This window comes from Balaenoptera ricei, chromosome 9 (genome assembly GCF_028023285.1).
Source record: "Balaenoptera ricei isolate mBalRic1 chromosome 9, mBalRic1.hap2, whole genome shotgun sequence".
NCBI classification, from domain to species: domain Eukaryota; kingdom Metazoa; phylum Chordata; class Mammalia; order Artiodactyla; family Balaenopteridae; genus Balaenoptera; species Balaenoptera ricei.
In genome coordinates this window covers 50,758,993-50,778,551 of record NC_082647.1, presented here as the reverse complement: position 1 = coordinate 50,778,551, position 19,559 = coordinate 50,758,993, and the positions used below count along the sequence as shown (strand labels likewise).

At 43.0% G+C, this 19,559-nt stretch overlaps 1 pseudogene; it reads right to left on the bottom strand.

The window, feature by feature from the left end:
* Nucleotides 1-1,156: 1,156 nt before the first annotated feature.
* On the bottom strand, nt 1,157-1,930 carry LOC132371485 (ribulose-phosphate 3-epimerase-like; annotated as a pseudogene).
* Between the last annotated feature and the right edge of the window lie 17,629 nt (nt 1,931-19,559).

Here is a 19,559-nt window from a genome sequence, read left to right as displayed (position 1 = left end):
TCTACATTTTATACTCCCCTCTCCTACATTTTGTAATTTTGACATCCTATTTTACAGCTTCATGCTTATCCTTTTACTGTTTATTGTGGTTATAACCTCTTTTATAATTTTAATTATTTTTTAATCTAGGTACTGGCTTATTTAAGTGATCTTCAATCCTTTCATATATTGCCTTTTCTATTGTGATTTTCCCTTTCTTATAGAGTCTTGCTTCTTTCCTTTTTTTTTTTAGTACTGATTTGTAGATTTAATGAGATTATATCAACATACTTTATAATCTACAAAGCATAAATTTGTATAATGATAGCTACTTTGTGTTGAGCATCCTCAAATTCTACTACCCTCTAATTCTAGGAATAGTAGTGGAAGCTTTATGTACATAATTAATAGTATCTCTTAATCCTCAACACAACCCCCCACTGTTGTTATGATTATATTCAATATATAAATCAGTTAATAATCAGCTCAGAGAGGTCGGTTGGATTGGTTTGCTAAGGTCAAACAAATAGAAAGGGGAAGAGAGTCAGGATTCAACTTAATATTACTTCCAAATAGAGGCCTTCCTTTCCTTTTAGCATAGAGCTAGGAAAACATCTTATGTCCTTAAGAATAGTGGGTGTGATTAAGAAAAAGGGGAAATGGGGTTGGTGGAGGGTGGGTGGGGGTGGGGGAAGAACCACTGAATAACCTGCCCCTAGAGCAAAGCTAACAAAGAAAACACCCGGATAAAACTTGCGTTTTATGACAGACCACCTGAAAATCCCTGGACTTCATAATACATTGGGTTTTTTTATGTATCAAATATAAGGTGCAAACTAAAAAATAGATGTTTTCAAAGCTAGACGAGCCATCCCAGCCAGATCCAAACTTAGTTATCACGCACATACACAAATCAAAAATGACATGAAACAGGAAAAACCAGACTTCCTTTGCTTTCAGAAAAGCCAAGAAGCAAAGAAAATTCTTTTTAGAAATTCAGAAAAAAATTTTTTTTCATACTAGCTAATATGCCTTCCTTAGGCATAAGACACATTTCTGTTCATAACCTTGATATAGCCATATTTTTACTCTTTATAAAAATCAAGTCTTCCAGTAAAAATGGTATTTTACCACACTAATCTTTAAATTCCATCACTGAAAATGTAATACACACCAATTTCTAACCTCTTGGAACATTCTGCAAAATGGATTTTAGTCACTGGAATGAATAATTGCTCAGAAAAGCAGCACTGCCTCAACTGTGGTACGATTTGGTAGGCAATATTCTTGTTTTCCAGTAAAAAGGAGATCTCATAAGCAGAAACACTGGACTCCTTGTGGTTTCATCGATCGAGAGAACGTTTCTGAGCAGCTTCTGAGCAAACATTTCTTAACAGGTTGATCACAGATCTGGGGTCCTCACTCCTCATAATGGCACTGCCATATACAATCATGTTAGCTCCTGCCTCTGCGCATTTATGGATGGTGTCAGGACCTACTCCACCATCAACCTCAATGTCCAAAGACGGGAACTGGGTCCTCAACCAGTGAACCTTTGGCATCATATCTTCCATGAATTTCTGCCCTCCAAATTCAGGTTCCACTGTCATAACCAAGGCCATATCTGATGAGCCCATGGTGCCAAATACTCAACTGTAGTTCCTGGTTTGATAGCAAGGCCAACCTTCATTCCATTCTCCCGAATGTCTTTGATCAAAGCCCCCGGGTTCTCAGTAGCTTCGAGATGAAAAGTATATTGATTGGCTCCTGCTACAGCCATTGCTTTTACCCACTGTTCTGGCCTGGACACCATCATGTGCATGTCAAAGAAAGGGTCCTGGCCTAGCTGCTTTCGGAGGCTTTCTACCACAGGGTGACCAAAGGTGATGTTGGGAACAAAATGCATCCAGGTGCAGATAATAGGCCCCAGAGTCCAGCGTCCGGAGGCACTCAGCCCCTAAACTGGCCAGGTCGCTGTTGAGGATGGACGGGCCAATCTTGCAGCCGGACACCCTTCTTTCCTATTTAGAGAAGACCCTTCAATATTTCTTTCAGTGTAGATTTGGTATTGCTGAATTCTTTTAGTTTTTGCTTGTCTGAGAAATTCTTTACCTCTCCTTCTATTCTAAATGCTAATCTTGATGGGTAGAATATCCTAGGTTGCAGGTTTTTTGAATATATCATGCCGCTCCCTCTGGCCTGCAAAGTTTCTGCAGAGAAATCAACTGATAGCCTTATGGGGGTTCCCTTGTAACTGACTCTTTGTTTTTCTCTTGCTGTCTTTAGAATCCTCTCTTTAACATTTGCCATTTTAAGTATAATATGTCGTAGTCTTTTTGGGTTCATCTTGTTTGGGACCCTCTGTGCTTCCTGTACCTGGATATCTGTTTCCTTCTTTAGGTTTGAGGAGTTTTCAGCCATAATTTCTTCAAATACATTTTTTGATCCCCTTCTCTCTCTCTTCTTCTTCTGGAACCCCTATTATGCATCGGTTAGCATGTTTTATATTATCCCATAGATCTTATATGTTGCTTTCTTTCTTTTTTTTTTTTTTTTTCATTTGTCTTTCTGTCTGCTCTTCTGATTGGGTGATTTGCATTGTCCTGTCTTCCAGATCACTTATTCATTCTTCTGTGTCATTTAGTCTGCTATTCATTGCTTCTAGATTGGTTTTTATCTCAGCAATTGAATTGTCTATTTTTTATTGGTTCAGGTTTATAGTTTCTAGTTCCTTGTTACAGTGATCTGTGTTTCTATTGATAATCTTTCTTAATTCAGTTAGCATTTTTATTACCACCTTTTTGAACTTGGGGTCTAGTAGACAGGTGAGCTCTGTTTCATAATTTGTTCTTTCAGAGGATTTCTCTTGTTCTTTTGATTGGGTGTAGTTCCTCTGCCTTTTCATTTTACTTAACTTTCTCTGTCTCTATGAATTTAAGAGAAACAGCTAGCTACTGTGGTCTTGAAGGGGTGTTTTTATGTGAGAACATCCCTGTGTAGATTACGTACGTCCCACGTTTTTCATGCAAGGGGTGGTTTTGGTATGGACACCAGTCACGTCTTTCCTCAGGGTGTGCTGGCTGTTATCCCCTGGACAGGGGGTGTGGTAGGTGTTGTAGTATCTAGAGCCTGTGCAGGATATGAGATGGGGCTTCCTCTCTTGCCACCCTGGCAGGGGTGGGGTCTGCCCCCCCCCCAGTTGTTGGATTAGAAGCCCTGAGGGTTGGGTTCGGTCAGGCTCCATTGCCCTTGAGTGTGAGCCCTGCCCCAAAGGAGGTGATGCTGGAGCAAGTGAGGACCTATGCACTGCTTACACAGGCAGCTGCAGTTCCGCTCAGAAGCTGCCCAGGGTCACAACCCTTTCTCTGTTGTGTTTGTCCCAGATCTAGTGCAAGGCTGTGGTGTGGAGTAGCCTGGGGCTGGGGGTCGGGGTGTAGTGGCTGCAGGAACTGAGGTGGCTGTGCTGCCCCCTGGGATCTGGGCTGCCTCTGTGGCAAACTTCTCCCAGGACGCGTCTGCCCCAGACCTAGCACTAAGCTGCGGTGTGGAGTGGGCGGAGCCAGGGCTCTCTGGCTGGGAGAGAACCCATGCAGACTCCTGAGCACACTGACAATGGCCATCACTGCAGAGGGAGTCTAAATTTTTAACAGGCTCCTGGGGGGACTCTGATATACACTGCAGTTTGAGAACTATTGAATTGTACTTGTTCCAGAAAAACTCCTCGCAAGCATCTGTATTTCCCTTCTTGCAAATATAACTGTTTGTCCCATCTGCTCTAAATGGCGAACAGTATTCACCGTTAGCTTGTAAAAATACTTCACATACATCTTGGAAAATCTTTTAATCACTTTACTTTCTTTTCTCTGAGCACTTCTTTTTATCTTTGAGCTTTGGAGTGCCAAACTGAGGTCAGTCCTAAATACTTTTTTGACCAACACTAACATCAAAAGGACTTCACTGTAATCCAGCTCGTCTAAGCCATTTTCACCATTTATCTTCAGCCCAGTATTACCAAGGAGCTGGTCAGTGGATTGAGAACAGTTTATCACACTGACAAAAGATCAGGGTTCACTGAGCCACCAGACATGTTTGGGGGCCACAGGCACTCAACTTCTTCTCCTGCCTGTTCCCTGGGAAAGGTGGACATGAGGAATTCCTCTAAGTCTTTGGGCAGTGAGAGGGGCCCAGGCACTTGCCCCTGACCTAGAGAAAAGCTTTCACATCTCATGCCTTTTCCTCTGAAGTTCAGTCTGCCTGGAATGGCCATCCCCACTTGCCGTGCCCATAAACTCCTATCCATCCTTCAAGTCCCAGCTCAGAAATGTGTAGTGATAATAAAAACAATCATCATAAATCAGGTTTCCCTCTTCTGTTCTATCCTAGCATGCTATAATTTCCCTTTATAGCACTCATCAAATCTGTAATGATATATTTGTGTGAATATTTTATAAGCATATGTGTATCCTGGTTGACCAAAAGCTACATGAAAGCAAAGACCATTTGCCTTCTCACACTTGTACTTATAGCCTATTACCATGTCTGGCACATAGTAGGTACTCAGTTAATATTATTGGATGAATGAATTGATAGCTGTACATTTACTGAGTACTTCCACTGTGTCAGGCCCTGGGCTAAGTGCTCCTGATATATGGTTTGTTTTAATCTTCCCAGCAACCTTCTGAGGTAAGTAGTATTATTACCTCTGTTGAATAGATAGGAAGTTGAGGCTCAACGATGTCTTGAGGATTTGTCAGGGTCACACAGCTAATAAGTAGGAGCACTGGGATTTGATAATAAATTTGTGTACCTCTAGACCTCAGCTCATTTGAAATGGTCACCCCCCCCCCTTTACCTTCTTGGATACCCAAATACTAGTTAGTTGTTTCTTTGCTGTTTTTTTCCTCGTATCATGTCAGCTATTCCTCTATTACCACACTTACCACGTTACATCATCAGGATTTAAATATGTGTATCTTTGAGCTCCATGAGTGCATGGAGTTTATTCAACCAGCAGGCCAATTCCAACCACCTCATCCATACCCAGGTGCAATTACAATGCCGGACAATAAGTGCCCAATTAACCCAGGATCAGTCTCTCTCAATACCTCATTGTCCCCTCCTGATAAAGAGAACAGATGCCATTAACGTAGGTTGACAAAGTAACCAAATGAACAAATAGCTCAGAGGCAGACCAACCATATATGGAAACTTGACATATGAGACAGTGGCTGTGGGCAAAGGATGGAGCCAGGACACTTGGTTATCCACATAAAAAGGAGTGAAGGGCTTCCCTGGTGGCGCAGTGGTTAAGAATCCGCCTGCCAATGCAGGGGACGCGGGTTCGAGCCCTGGTCCGGGAAGATCATGCCGCGGAGCAACTAAGCCCGTGTGTCACAACTACTGAGCCCGCGAGCCACAACTACTGAAGCCCGCACACCTAGAGCCCGTGCTCCGCAACAAGAGAAACCACTGCAATGAGAAGCCTGCACACCGCAATGAAGAGTAGCCCCTGCTCGCCGCAACTAGAGAAAACCTGTGCACAGCAACAAAGACCCAATACAGCCAAAAATAAAATAAATCAATTTTTAAAAAAAGAGTAAAATTAGACTTCTATCATTCACCATACATAAAAATTAATCCTTAATGGATTAAAGACTTCCATATGAAAAAGAAAACTTACAAACATATAAAATGAGTAATTGCAGTGGTAATTAGGGAAATAAAAATTAAGACCGTGATAAAATAATCATTTTAAAACCACTGAATTTGCCAAAATTAAGAAATCTTGTAATAGTGTTGGCAAAGATTTGGATCACTGCTGGTAGGGGTGTGTGTGTGTGTGTATAATTTTAGGAAAAAGTTTGGTAATATCTAATAAATTGTTATAGTTATACTATAGCATATGCAGTAAAAAAAAAAAAATGATCATGTGCAGTTCCTGTGGAAAACAGCATAACAGTTCCTCAAAACATGGGATTACCATATGATCCAGCAATTCCACGTCTGGGTATATACCCCATGGAAATGAAAGCAGGAACTTGAGCAAATATTTGTACAGCCATGTTCATAGCAGCATTATTCACAAGAGTCAAAGGTGGAAGCAATCCAAGCATGCATCAATGGACGAACAGATGGACAAAATGCTGTGTGTATATATGTATATATACAATGGAATATTATTATCCCTTTTAAGACCATTGGTTAATTGATGCCAGCTAGTGCTGGACCTCCAGGATGGTGAAAGTTCTGGAAACTCTGAAAGGGAGGAAAGGCTGAATGAGATGGGATGCTGGTCTAGAAAATGCTCATGGGCTTTTTGGACAGTCTAGTTTAGAAGCACAGCTACTACTCTTTGCTTGGCTGAAGCACTGTTCTCTTCTCTCCAGGAAGTTCATTCTCTTTGATTAAGTGAGCCACCTCAGAAGGATCCAGATCCACAGAATCAGCCTGAAAAAGGAAAAGCCAAGTTGGAAGACACATGAGACCTAACTTCAGGTATTAGAAAACCTGTCTTATAGACATGCCTTCACTCTGGGCCATTCAGAGAGAAGGCTGGGTATTTAGAGGCCACGGGGAAACCGTGTAAGCTTAGATCTGGGCAAGCATCCACGAGGTAGGCTGCCTGTGAGGTCCTGGGCAAGGTCAACCATATAGGCTGTCAGAGGTTCCGGGACTGGAGGCTGGGGAAAAGAGAGAAGATGACGGCTAAGGTCCTCTCTCACTCTGTGACGATAATTCAAATGCATCCAAATGTTAGACACCCCACCCACCAGTAACAGCCCTCAGTCCTAGAACCACTCAGTCGACATCTCTTTTGAGTTGAGTTTTCTCTCTAATTGTTCCGTAACCCATTCTGATCTTACCATGAACCATCTTAGCCCTTTGAACATAATCTGTGCTCCTTGGAGAATTAAAACTGCTGCCAAGGCTTAGGTTTTACTATTGATAAAGCAAGCCGTGCATTTCACTAATAAAAAGCTGCTTAATGCAGATGCATACATTTTTTTTTTTTCTATGTTCCAGAAAGGTGATAGTTTGCTACCTCTTCTATAAACGAGTCTACCATCTTTTCAAGGTTTTCTCCCACATGCATTTTTAAAGCACTACCATATTCTGACAACAAAAGTTCTGGAAGCTCACAAGATACTGAACTTGATGATTTATATAAACAGCCACAGGCAGGTCTTTTCTGATATTGTCCAAGACACAGTAATGAAGAGGAGATCACAAATAAGTCAACTAAGTACAGTCACTTTAAAACCACGGATGGAAACGAGAGGCCACTGCAAGGTTTTGATCGATGCTGATGCCAACTTGAACACCGTGAGAAACGTGATGCCGGTGTCTTTTCCATCTGGCAGTTTCTTTTCTTAGCAGTAATTAAATCAGTGAAAATTGAATATAGTCATGCGAGTTGCTCACATTTTTTTAGCAGCAATCATGAAACCCAAACCCCGTTGGTACACTTTGAAAATCTACAACTGGCAAATTTTTCAATGTCAGGTCCACGCTAGTTTATTTTGCAGGCTACTCCAGGGAAGCCAGGCGTCAGCCCAAGTCTTCCCTCCAGGCAGGAGGAAGGCTTCTCCTCCAGAGCTGCAGGCAGAGCCCACTGGGCTCTGTGTCCCTTCCCTTGCACCATCTGGGTGGTGTCACCGTGAAATTTTCTGCGTGTGCTGCCAGCACTGGCATCCTGTCAAATCCTGGCCCAGTACTTCAAGTGTGTATACGTATAGCTGATTCACTTTGTTATACAGCAGAAACTAACACAACATTGTAAACCAATAATACTCCAATAAAGATGTTAAAGTAAATAAATAAATAAAAATAAAAAATACTTCAAGCATGTGCTGAGTCAGAACAGGTGCAGGAATTAAGTAACCACTTTGTACCCACATTTGCATATTGCAGCTCGTGAGCAAGTTGGCTCAGGTGTGCTTCCTCCTTTCTTTGGCCATTGGTTTCCCCTGCCCAGGATCAGTTGGCTGCCAGGCATGACCTGAAGGGTTACTTCATCGCTGTCATTTGATGCGTTCCTGACAGCATGTTTGAAGTTGTCCTTTCATTCTTGTGAGGCCACTTCTTTCTGTTGTGGAATCACTTCTCCCCTCAGAACATAGAAACATGCACTACCTACACGTGCCCCTGAACCTGTGTCTGGAGACCCTCAGGAAAGGGGAGCAATCATGACTTTGGTCTTAGGAGCATCTCACTACCTTTCTCCTCACCCAGAGTGTGAAGCCAGGAAAAGAAGCAGAGGCCACCTTTAGAGACGGAGTAGGGAAAGTAAGGAGCTGACTCAGACTCACAAAGAACTTAGCAGTCAAGAGTGCAGACTTTAGCACCTCGTGCTGAGTGGGCAGTGCCAAATATGGACCTACTTTTTTTTTTTTTTTTAATTTTTATTATTTATTTATTATTTATTTTTCGCTGTGTTGGGTCTTCGTTTCTGTGAGAGGGCTTTCTCTAGTTGCGGCGAGCGGGGGCCACTCTTCATCGCAGTGCGCAGGCCTCTCACTGTCGCGGCCTCTCTTGTTGCGGAGCACAGGCTCCAGACGCGCAGGCTCAGTAGTTGTGGCTCACGGGCCTAGTTGCTCTGCGGCATGTGGGATCTTCCCAGACCAGGGCTCGAACCCGTGTCCCCTGCATTGGCAGGCAGATTCTCAACCACTGCGCCACCAGGGAAGCCCGGACCTACTTTTTAAAGTTAATAGTGATTATGAAATAGGGGCTGGCTCTCAGTGTGACACAGGGACTGAGGCTGCTGCTGACGAGGGCACATCAGAGCAGTGTGTGGGGAACCTAGATGCCAGTGAGGTTTGCCCTTAACACACCAAGCTGCCGTGTGACCCCAAAACAGAAAGGTCCGAACCAAGGGCTGGGGTCCACCAAACTGGTCCAGAGGTGGTGCTGAGAGAAGACAGAGGGACGCAAGTGGAGGTGAGAGGTGGGAAGACCTAGATGCCCAACGTCCAGGATGCTTTCATACCCAAGCACAGGGCTGAGGACACGACCTAGAGAGGAAATGGCACAGGTAAGAAAAAGAGGCAGGAGGGTGCTGCCAGAGTTAGAGAGTAAGGCGGTTGCATTGACATTCTTAAAAGACAATTTTTAAACAAAACCAAATGTATATTTCCGGACCCTGAAGTGGAAAGGAAGATCCTTCCGAAACAAAAATGGGAGTGGGTAGGATCAGGAGGCAAAAGGGCTGTTAAAAGCAGTGACTTGGTCTAGTTTTAGCTAATTATATACTGAGATGAAACAGATGCCACGTCACCATGGGGGGATGGAGCTGGAGCCCCCCACCGGGCTGGTTGGTGGGGGCTGGTTCTGAAAGCTGGGCCAGTGAGCACGCAGAGCCCCCTGGAGCTGGTGCCGACAGGCCAGGTAGCAGGGGACACGGGGACACGGAAGCCTCTGGACACTGTGACATGTGGACAGTCAGCTCTACTTGCCTGGCAGTTTCCGGGCACTACCCCCTCCCCACCTTCACCAGGCTATTATCAAGAGAAAGGAAGGCTGTGTTCAGTGATCCTAGGGAAGGTTTTCCCTTTTCTCATGCAGAAAATAAAAAGGAAAAACAAGCTGAGTCATCAGGAAAAACAATTATAACCTGATACTAGGTTTAGTTGAAACTTTTGTGACTGTTCTAAAGAGAACAGATGAGAGACACATGGGAACCGCTGGAGAAGGAGGCCAGGAGGGGGACTCAGGTAACCTAGGGACAGGGATGTGAACATGGCCATGACCCACTTTTTCCTAGGGAGACAGGAGCAAACTGTGATCTGGGCCTACTGGCATGGAACGGGGCTCTGCAACCTTCCCTATTCCAAAAACGGTGGGGTGTCTGTTGAGTTCAAGATCCAGCTCTCCCCTCCCTGGCTTGCCCACAGGCAGAGTCCCTTCCCTCTCTCCTTTGCTCCTGCCCACCTGCCCTGGAGCCCCCCTCCTCCCCACTGCTTACCCAGCACCCCAGCAGCTCTCAGTGCCCAGCAGCTCACTGATCTGTCCTCTAAGCCCACCATTTAATCATAACAGGTAAATCTCAACACTTTACTAGGTGCCAGGCACAGTTCTAAGTGCTTTTGCATATCTTAACTCCTTTAATCTTCATAAACAACCCTATAAGGTAGGTATTACTTTTATCCCTCCCTGGGAAGACAGGGGCACAGAGAGGTGGAGTGACTTGCCCAAGGTCACACAGCTAGTGAGCAGCAGAGCTAGCATTTGAACGCTGGAAGTCTGGCACCAACATCTGTGCTCTCAACCGCTCCATTATCCTGACTCTCAATGCCAGCCTGTCCTAGGATGGTGGATGTTAGGTTGTATAAGTTAATTTTTTTTTAATTAATTAATTAATTTAATTTTTGGCTGCGTTGGGTCATCGTTGCTTCACATGGTCTTTCCCTAGTTGCGGCGTGCGGGGGCTACTCTTTGTTGTGGTGCGCGGGCTTCTCCTTGCGGTGGCTTCTCTTGTTGTGGAGCATGGGCTCTAGGCCCATGGGCTTCAGTATTTGTGGCACGTGGGCTCAGCAGTTGTGGCTCGCAGCTCTAGAGCGCAGGCTCAGTGGTTGTGGCACACGGGCTTAGTTGCTCCGCGGCATGTGGGATCTTCCCGGACCAGGGCTCGAACCCATGTTCCCTGCATTGGCAGGCAGATTCTTAACCACTGCGCCACCAGGGAAGCCCCTAAGTTAATTTTTAGGTTAGGCCAGTGAGGCCTCCCACAAGCATACTCGGCCCTGCTTAACTCCTGAGCCCATCAGGACCGAGGCAGATGACTTCCAGGGTCCTGGCACCCTGCCCAACTCTGGCCAGGCCCCTTCCCCGGTATCCCCAGCAAATCTCTGACCTTGAACCACTCTGCACTCCGGCTGACCTTCATTACCGCCTCTGCCTAGAAGCCCCAGTTACAGCACACACTCCACAGAGCTGGGTCCGCTCCTTAACAGTGAAATGGCCCAGGGTTTCCACCTTCCCCACACTGGATTGCTCACTGCTCTTCCTCCTACCAGCCTCCTCCCACTCCCCACAAGCCCCTGCTACCCTGCTGAGCCCACCTAAATGATGAGGGCAGGCACCACCTTTGTGTCATGCTTCTGGCCTCAAAGGTGCAGATCACACAGCATTTTGCATGGCTGGTTGACTGGTTAAAAACTTTTAAAAAGCAAACTAGTAAGTGAAATGCATTAAAGTGGCCACGGGAAAGGAGTTCTGTCAAATCCCTGACCTTAGAAAGTCAACCAAGGAGTCTGCTAGACCCTCTCTCCACGTGACCTCTGTGTTTAGCATTATCTAACCACGCTGACGTGTGGGTGGTGGGACAGAGCCCCCAGCAGTGTGACCCAGGGAAACATGAAGGGGGACCTCGGCATGGTTTGGGGGCCGTGCGGAGTAAAGCAATGAGGAGCAGAGAGGAATGATAAGCAGCTCTGGCTTACACATCAGTGTGGTGCTTCTCTAAGGTTTATCACAGGTGTCCATCAGACACTTAAGATTGAGGTGATGGGTGAAATTGATATTTGCTTCTTTGACTCAAGCATTCATTCCCAAGGACATAATCTCAATTCAGAGTTTCCAGGTGAAGTTTTGCCAGAAATACTGCCAACTCTGCTGTCCAGGGATTTTGCAAGAATACGGTTAACTTATGGCCACTAAGTGATAATAGAAGCTTCTGGGGACTGTCAGGTCAGTTCCAAACGGCTAAGAAATACATAGGTATAAATTAATTAGTAGTATTTTTTTTTCTTTTTTTTAAAGGCTTTATTGAATTTGTTACAATATTGCTTCTGTTTTATGTTTTGGTTTTTTGGCCGCGAGGCATGTGGGATCATAGCTCCCAACCAGGGATTGAACCCGCACCCCCTGCATTGGAAGGCGAAGTCTTAACCACTGGACCACCAGGGAAGTCCCTAATTAGTAGTATTTTAAGTAACCTAGACACTAAAACAATATTCTCCAAAGCATGTTCCAATGGATAATTAGAATAAGTATAAAGAAAAAATATTTGTAGTCAAATAAACTTGGGAAATACAGAGTTTAAAGCTAAATAGGATTTTTGACTACACAGCTTCCCAGGGGCCTTAGCATGTGAGTGAGCACTGCAGTCTGCAGCAAGGGCATCCATCATATGCAGCTTTTCTCACACTTTTTGGTCACCAGCCCCCCTGCCCCCCGTTTTCTTCCCCTCATAGGAATGCATGAACTTGGTTGCCCAGAACAGTGCTGCTTTAATGTTAACTGAAAGTAAAATGGTTAGACCACCTCGACCTCTATGAGAAGTGTGCTATTGGAACCCTATTGGAATAGGCAGTGGTCATCAATAGTGGCTAAAATCAATAGATGAAAGGCCCACAGGGAACATTATCATATATGGATCAGGCTGAGGCCAACTGAACCCACCGATGAGTCCTAACACCACAAAAAGAGAGACACTCCTAGGGATTAAAACAGGTGTTCCAGCAAAACGGTACATGAATGTTCATAGCATCACTATTCACAGAAGTCAAAAGGTGGAAACAACCCAAATGTCTATCAACTGAGGAATAGATAAATAAAATTCCACACAATGAAATATTATTTAGCCATAAAAAGGAATGTAGGGGACTCCCCTGGTGGTGCAGTGGTTAGGAATCTGCCTGCCAATGCAGGGGACATGGGTTCAAGCCCTGGTCCGGGAAGATCCCACATGCCGCGGAGCAACTAGGCCCGTGTGCCACAACTACTGAGCCTGCACTCTAGAGCCCGCGAGCCGCAACTACTGAGCCCGTGTGCCACAGCTACTGAAGCCCACGCACCTAGAGCCCATGCTCTGCAACAAGAGAAGCCACACAATGAGAAGCCCGCGCACCATAACAAAGAGGAGCCCGCACTTGCCGCAACTAGAGAAAGCCCGCGCGCAGCAACAAAGACGCAATGCAGCCAAAAATTAATTAATTAATTAATTAATTTTTTAAAAAAAGGAATGTAGTACTGACACATGCTAGAAGCATGCATGAACCTTGAAAACATTATACTAAGTGAAAGAAGCCAGTTACAAAAGGCCACGTATTACATGATTCCATTTATATGAAAAATTCAGAGAGACAAAAAGCAGATTCATGGCTGCCAGGGGCTGGGGAGAGGGAGATAGGGAGTGACTCCTTAATGGGTACAGAGTTTCTTTTTGAGGTGACAGAAAAGTTCTGGAATTAGATAGTGGTGGTAGTTGCACAACATGGTGAATGTACTAAATACGACTGAATTGTACACTTTAATGTGGCTAAAAGGGTAAATTTGACATTATGTATATTTTACCAAATATAAGAGAAGGAGAAAGCGAGGCAGGGCATACCTCCTGATGGGGTGTAACAGGAAGTTCACAGCACCTACCATGAGGTAGTCTTGCCAAAAAATCCAACTTGGTTATGCATCTAGAGCCAACTACCAGTTTACAGGAAAAACAAGGGGAAAGAGGAACATATTCACAACTCCATGGGGAGGCATTCAGCAAAATCCAAAATGAGGGACATCTAAGGAACAAAAGACCAAGTTTCTTCACAAATAAATGACAGGAAAACAAACAGGAAGGACGAATAGTCAGATGTTGAAAGATTTACAAGAACTAACACCCAAATGCAACGTGCATGTTTGGATCCCAATTTAAACAAATCAACTATTTTTAAAAAGCATTAATGACACAACCAGGAAAATCTCATGACTGACTGGATTTTTTATGATCTTAAGGAATTACCGTTAAATTTGTAGGTGTGATAAGGGTCTTATGGTAAAGCAAAACAGAAAGATTTTATTTTCAGAGCTATATACTGAGGCATTCACAGATGAAAAGATATGTCTGGGATTTGCTGTAAAGTAATTCAGTGTGAGATGGGGGAGGAAAATACTAATACAGAAGAAACAACATTAGCCATTAATTGATAATTGCTTGAAACTGGGTATTCTATCTAATTTTGTATTAAGTTTGAAAATGTCCATAATAAGAAGTTTTTTAGAAAATAAATTGCCGAGGGGACTTCCCTGGTGGCGCAGTGGTTAAGAATCCGCCTGCCTTGGGCTTCCCTGGTGGCGCAGTGGTTGAGAATCTGCCTGCCAATGCAGGGGACACGGGTTCGAGCCCTGGTCTGGGAAGATCCCACATGCCGCGGAGCGATTAGGCCCGTGACCCACAATTGCTGAGCCTGCGCGTCTGGAGCCTGTGCTTCGCAACAAGAGAGGCCGCGATAGTGAGAGGCCCGCGCACCGCGATGAAGAGTGGCCCCCGCCTGCCACAACTAGAGAAAGCCCTCGCACAGAAACGAAGACCAAACACAGCCATAAATAAATAAATAATTAAAAAAAAAAAAAAAAAAAAAGAATCCGCCTGCCCACACAAAGTAGTATACTCATCGGGACCCAGGGGAAGGAGCAGGGACCCCAGGGGAGACTGAACCAGACCTGCCTGCTAGTGTTGGAGGGTCTCCTGCAGAGGCAGGGGGTGGCTGTGGCTCACCATGGGGACAAGGTCACTGGCAGCAGAAGTTCTGGGAAGTACTCCTTGGCGTGAGCCCTCCCAGAGTCTGCCATTAGCTCCACCAAAGAGCCCAGGTAGGCTCCAGTGTTGGGTTGCCACAGGCCAAACAACCAACAGGGTGGTAACCCAGCCCCACCCATCAGTAGTCAAGCGGATTACAGTTGTACTGAGCTCTGCCCACCAGAGCAACAGCCAGCTCTACCCACCACCAGTCTCTCCCATCAGGAAACCTGCACAACCTCTTAGATAGCCTCATCCACCAGAGGGCAGACAGCAGAAGCAAGAAGAACTACAATCCTGCAGCCTGTGGAACAAAAAACCACATTCACAGAAAGATAGACAAGATGAAAAGGCAGAGGGCTATGTACCAGATGAAGGAACAAGAAAAAACCCCAGAAAAACAACTAAATGAAGTGGAGATAGGCAACCTTCCAGAAAAAGAATTCAGAATAATGATAGTGAAGATGATCCAGGACCTTGGAAAAAGAATGGAGGCAAAGATCGAGAAGATGCAAGAAATGTTTAACAAAGATCTAGAAGAATTAAAGAACAAACAAACAGAGATGAGCAATAAAATAACTGAAATGAAATATACACTAGAAGGAATCAATAGCAGAATAACTGAGGCAGAAGAACGGATAAGTGACCTGGAAGACAGAATGGTGGAAGTCACTGCTGCAGAACAGAATAAAGAAAAAAGAATGAAAAGAAATGAAGGCAGGGCTTCCCTGGTGGCGCAGTGGTTGAGAATCTGCCTGCCAATGCAGGGGACACGGGTTCGAGCCCTGGTCTGGGAAGATCCCACATGCCACGGAGCAACTGGGCCCGTGAGCCACAATTACTGAGCCTGCGCGTCTGGAGCCTGTGCTCCGCAACAAGAGAGGCCGCGATGGTGAGAGGCCTGCGCACCGCGATGAAGAGTGGTCCCCACTTGCCGCAACTAGAGAAAGCCCTCGCACAGAAACGAAGACTCAACACAGTCATAAATAAATAAATAAAAGAACGTGAATTTCTTTAAAAAATTAAAAAATAAAAAAATAAAACAAATGAAGGCAGCATAAGAGACCACTAGGACAACATTAAATGCAACAACACTTGCATTATACAGGTCCCAGAAGGAGAAGAGAGAGAGAGAAAGGACCCGAGAAAATATTTGAAGAGATTATAGTCGAAAACTTCCATGTTAATGGGACAGGAAATAGCCACCCAAGTCCAGGAAGCACAGAGAGTCCCATACAGGATAAACCCAAGGAGAAACACGCTGAGACACATAGAAATCAAATTGGCAAAAATTAAAGACAAAGAAAAATTATTGAAAGCAGCAAGGGAAAAATGACAAATAACATACAAGGGAACTCCCATAAGGTTAACAGCTCATTTCTCAACAGAGACTCTACAAGCCAGAAGGGAGTGGCATGATATACTTAAAGTGATGAAAGGGAAGAACCTACAACCAAGATTATTGTACCCAGCAAGGATCTCATTCAGATTCGATGGAGAAATCAAAAGCTTTACAGACAAGCAAAAGCTAAGAGAATTCAGCACCAGCAAACCGCTCTACAACAAATGCTAAAGGAATTTCTGTAAGTGGGAAACAGAAGAGAAGAAAAGGACCTACAAAACCAAACCCAAAATAATTAAGAAAATGGTCATAGGAACATACATATCGATAATTACCTTAAACGTGGATGGATTAAATGCTCCAACCAAAAGACACAGGCTTGCTGAATGGATACAAAAACAAAACCCATCTATATGCTGTCTACAAGAGACCCACTTCAGACCTAGAGACACATACAGACTGAAAGTGAGGGGATGGAAAAAGATATTCCATGCAAATGGAAATCAAAAGAAAGCTGGAGTAGCAATACTCATATCAGATAAAATAGACGTTAAAATAAAGAATGTTACAAGAGACAAGGAAGGACACTACATAATGATCAAGGGATCAATCCAAGAAGAAGATATAACAATTATAAATATATATGCACCCAACATAGGAGCACCTCAGTACATAAGGCAACTGCTAACAGCTGTACAAGAGGAAATCGACAGTAACACAATAATAGTGGGGAACTTTAACACCTCACTTACACCAATGGACAGATCATCCAAACAGAAAATTAATAAGGAAACACAAGCTTTAAATGACACAATAGACCAGATAGATTTAATTGATATTTATAGGACATTCCATCCAAAAACAGCAGATTACACTTTCTTCTCAAGTGGGCACGGAACATTCTCCAGGATAGATCACATCTTGGGTCACACATCAAGCCTCAGTAAATTTAAGAAAATTGAAATCACATCAAGCATCTTTTCTGACCACAATGCTATGAGATTAGAAATGAATTACAGGGGAAAAAACATAAAAAACACAAACACATGGAGGCTAAACAATATGTTACTAAATAACCAAGAGATCACTGAAGAAATCAAAGAGTCAATAAGAAAAAAACTAGAGACAAATGACAATGAAAACACAACAATCCAAAACCTGTGGGATGCAGCAAAAGCAGTTCTAAGAGGGAAGTTTATAGCTATACAAGCCTACCTCAGGAAACAAGAAAAATCTCAAATAAACAATCTAACCTTACACCTGAAGGAACTACAGAAAGAAGAACAAACAAAACCCAAAGTTAGCAGAAGGAAAGAAATCATAAAGATCAGAGCAGAAATAAATGAAATAGAAACCAAGAAAACAATAGCAAAGATCAATAAAACTAAAAGCTGGTTCTTTGAGAAGATAAACAAAATTGATAAACCATTAGCCAGACTCATCAAGAAAAAGAGGGAGAGGACTCAAATCAATAAAATTAGAAATGAAAAAGGAGAAGTTACAACAGACACCGCAGAAATACAAAGCATCCTAAGAGACTACTACAAACAACTTTATACCAATAAAATGGACAACCTGGAAGCAATGGACAAATTCTTAGAGAGGTGTAACCTTCCAAGACTGAACGAGGAAGAAATAGAAAATATGAACAGACCAATCACAAGTAATGAAATTGAAACTGTGATTAAAAATCTTCCAACAAACAAAAGTTCAGGACCAGATGGCTTCACAGGTGAATTCTATCAAACATTTAGAGAAGAGCTAACACCCATCCTTCTCAAACTCTTCCAAAAAGTTGCAGAGGAAGGAACACTCTCAAACTCATTCTATGAGGCCACCATCACCCTGATACCTAGACAAAGATACTACAAGAAAAAGAAAATTAGAGACCAATATCACTGGTGAATATAGATGCAGAAATCCTCAACAAAATACTAGCAAACAGAATCCAACAACATATTACAAGGATCATACACCATGATCAAGTGGGATTTATCTCAAGGATGCAAGGATTCTTCAATATATGCAAATCAATCAATGTGATACACCATATTAACAAATTGAAGAATAAAAACCATATGATCATCTCAATAGATGCAGAAAAAGCTTTTGACAAAATTCAACACCCATTTATGATAAAAACTCTCCAGAAAGTGGGCATAGAGGGAACCTACCTCAACATAACAAAGGCCATATACGACAAACCCACAGCAAACATCATTCTCAATGGTGAAAAACTGAAAGCATTTCCTCTAAGATCAGGAACAAGACAAGGATGTCCACTCTCACCACTATTATTCAACATAATTTTGGAAGTCCTAACCATGGCAATCAGAGAAGAAAAAGAAATAAAAGGAATACAAATTTGAAAAGAAGAAGTAAAACTGTCACTGTTTGCAGATGACGTGATAGTATACATAGAGAATCCTAAAACTGCCACCAGAAAACTACTAGAGCTAATTAATGAATTTGGTAAAGTTGCAGGATACAAAATTAATGCACAGAAATCTCTTGCATTCCTATACACTAATGATGAAAAATCTGAAAGAGAAATTATGGAAACACTCCCATTTACCATTGCAACAAAAAGAATAAAATATCTAGGAATAAACCTACCTAGGGAGACAAAAGACCTGTATGCAGAAAACTATAAGACACTGATGAAAGAAATTAAAGATGATACCAACAGATGGAGAGATATACCATGTTCTTGGATTGGAAGAATCAATATTGTGAAAATGACTATACTACCCAATGCAATCTACACATTCAATGCAATCCCTATCAAATTACCAATGGCATTTTTTACAGAACTAGATCAAAAAATGTTAAAATTTGTATGGAGACACAGAAGACCCGGAATAGCCAAAGCAGTCTTGAGGGAAGAAAACGGACCTGGAGGAATCAGACTCCCTGACTTCAGACTATACTACAAAGCTACAGTAATCAAGACAATATGGTACTGGCACAAAAACAGAAATATAGATCAATGGAACAAGATAGAAAGCCCAGAGATAAACCCACGCACCTATGGTCAACTAATCTATGACAAAGGAGGCAAGGGTATACAATGGAGAAAAGACAGTCTCTTCAATAAGTGGTGCTAGGAAAACTGGACAGCTGCATGTAAAAGAATGAAATTAGAACACTCCCTAACACCATACACAAAAATAAACTCAAAATGGATTAGAGACCTAAATGTAAGACTGGACACTATAAAACTCTTAGAGGAAAACATAGGAAGAACACTCTGTGACATAAATCACAGCAAGATCTTTTTTGATCCACCTCCTAGAGTAATGGAAATAAAACCAAAAATAAACAAATGGGACCTAATGAAACTTCAAAGCTTTTGCACAGCAAAGGAAACCATAAACAAGACAGATAGACAACCCTCAGAATGGGAGAAAATATTTGCAAACGAATCAATCAACAAAGGATTAATCTCCAAAGTATATAAACAGCTCATGCAGCTCAATATTAAAAAAACAAACAACCCAATCCAAAAATGGGCAGAAGATCTAAATAGACATTTCTTCCAAGTAGACATACAGATGCCCAAGAAGCACATGAAAAGCTGCTTAACATCACTAATTATTAGAGAAATGCAAATCAAAACTACAGTGAGGTATCACCTCACACCAGTTTGAATGGGCTTCATCAGAAAATCTACAAACAACAAATGCTGGAGAGGGTGTGGAGAAAAGGGAACCCTCTTGCACTGTTGGT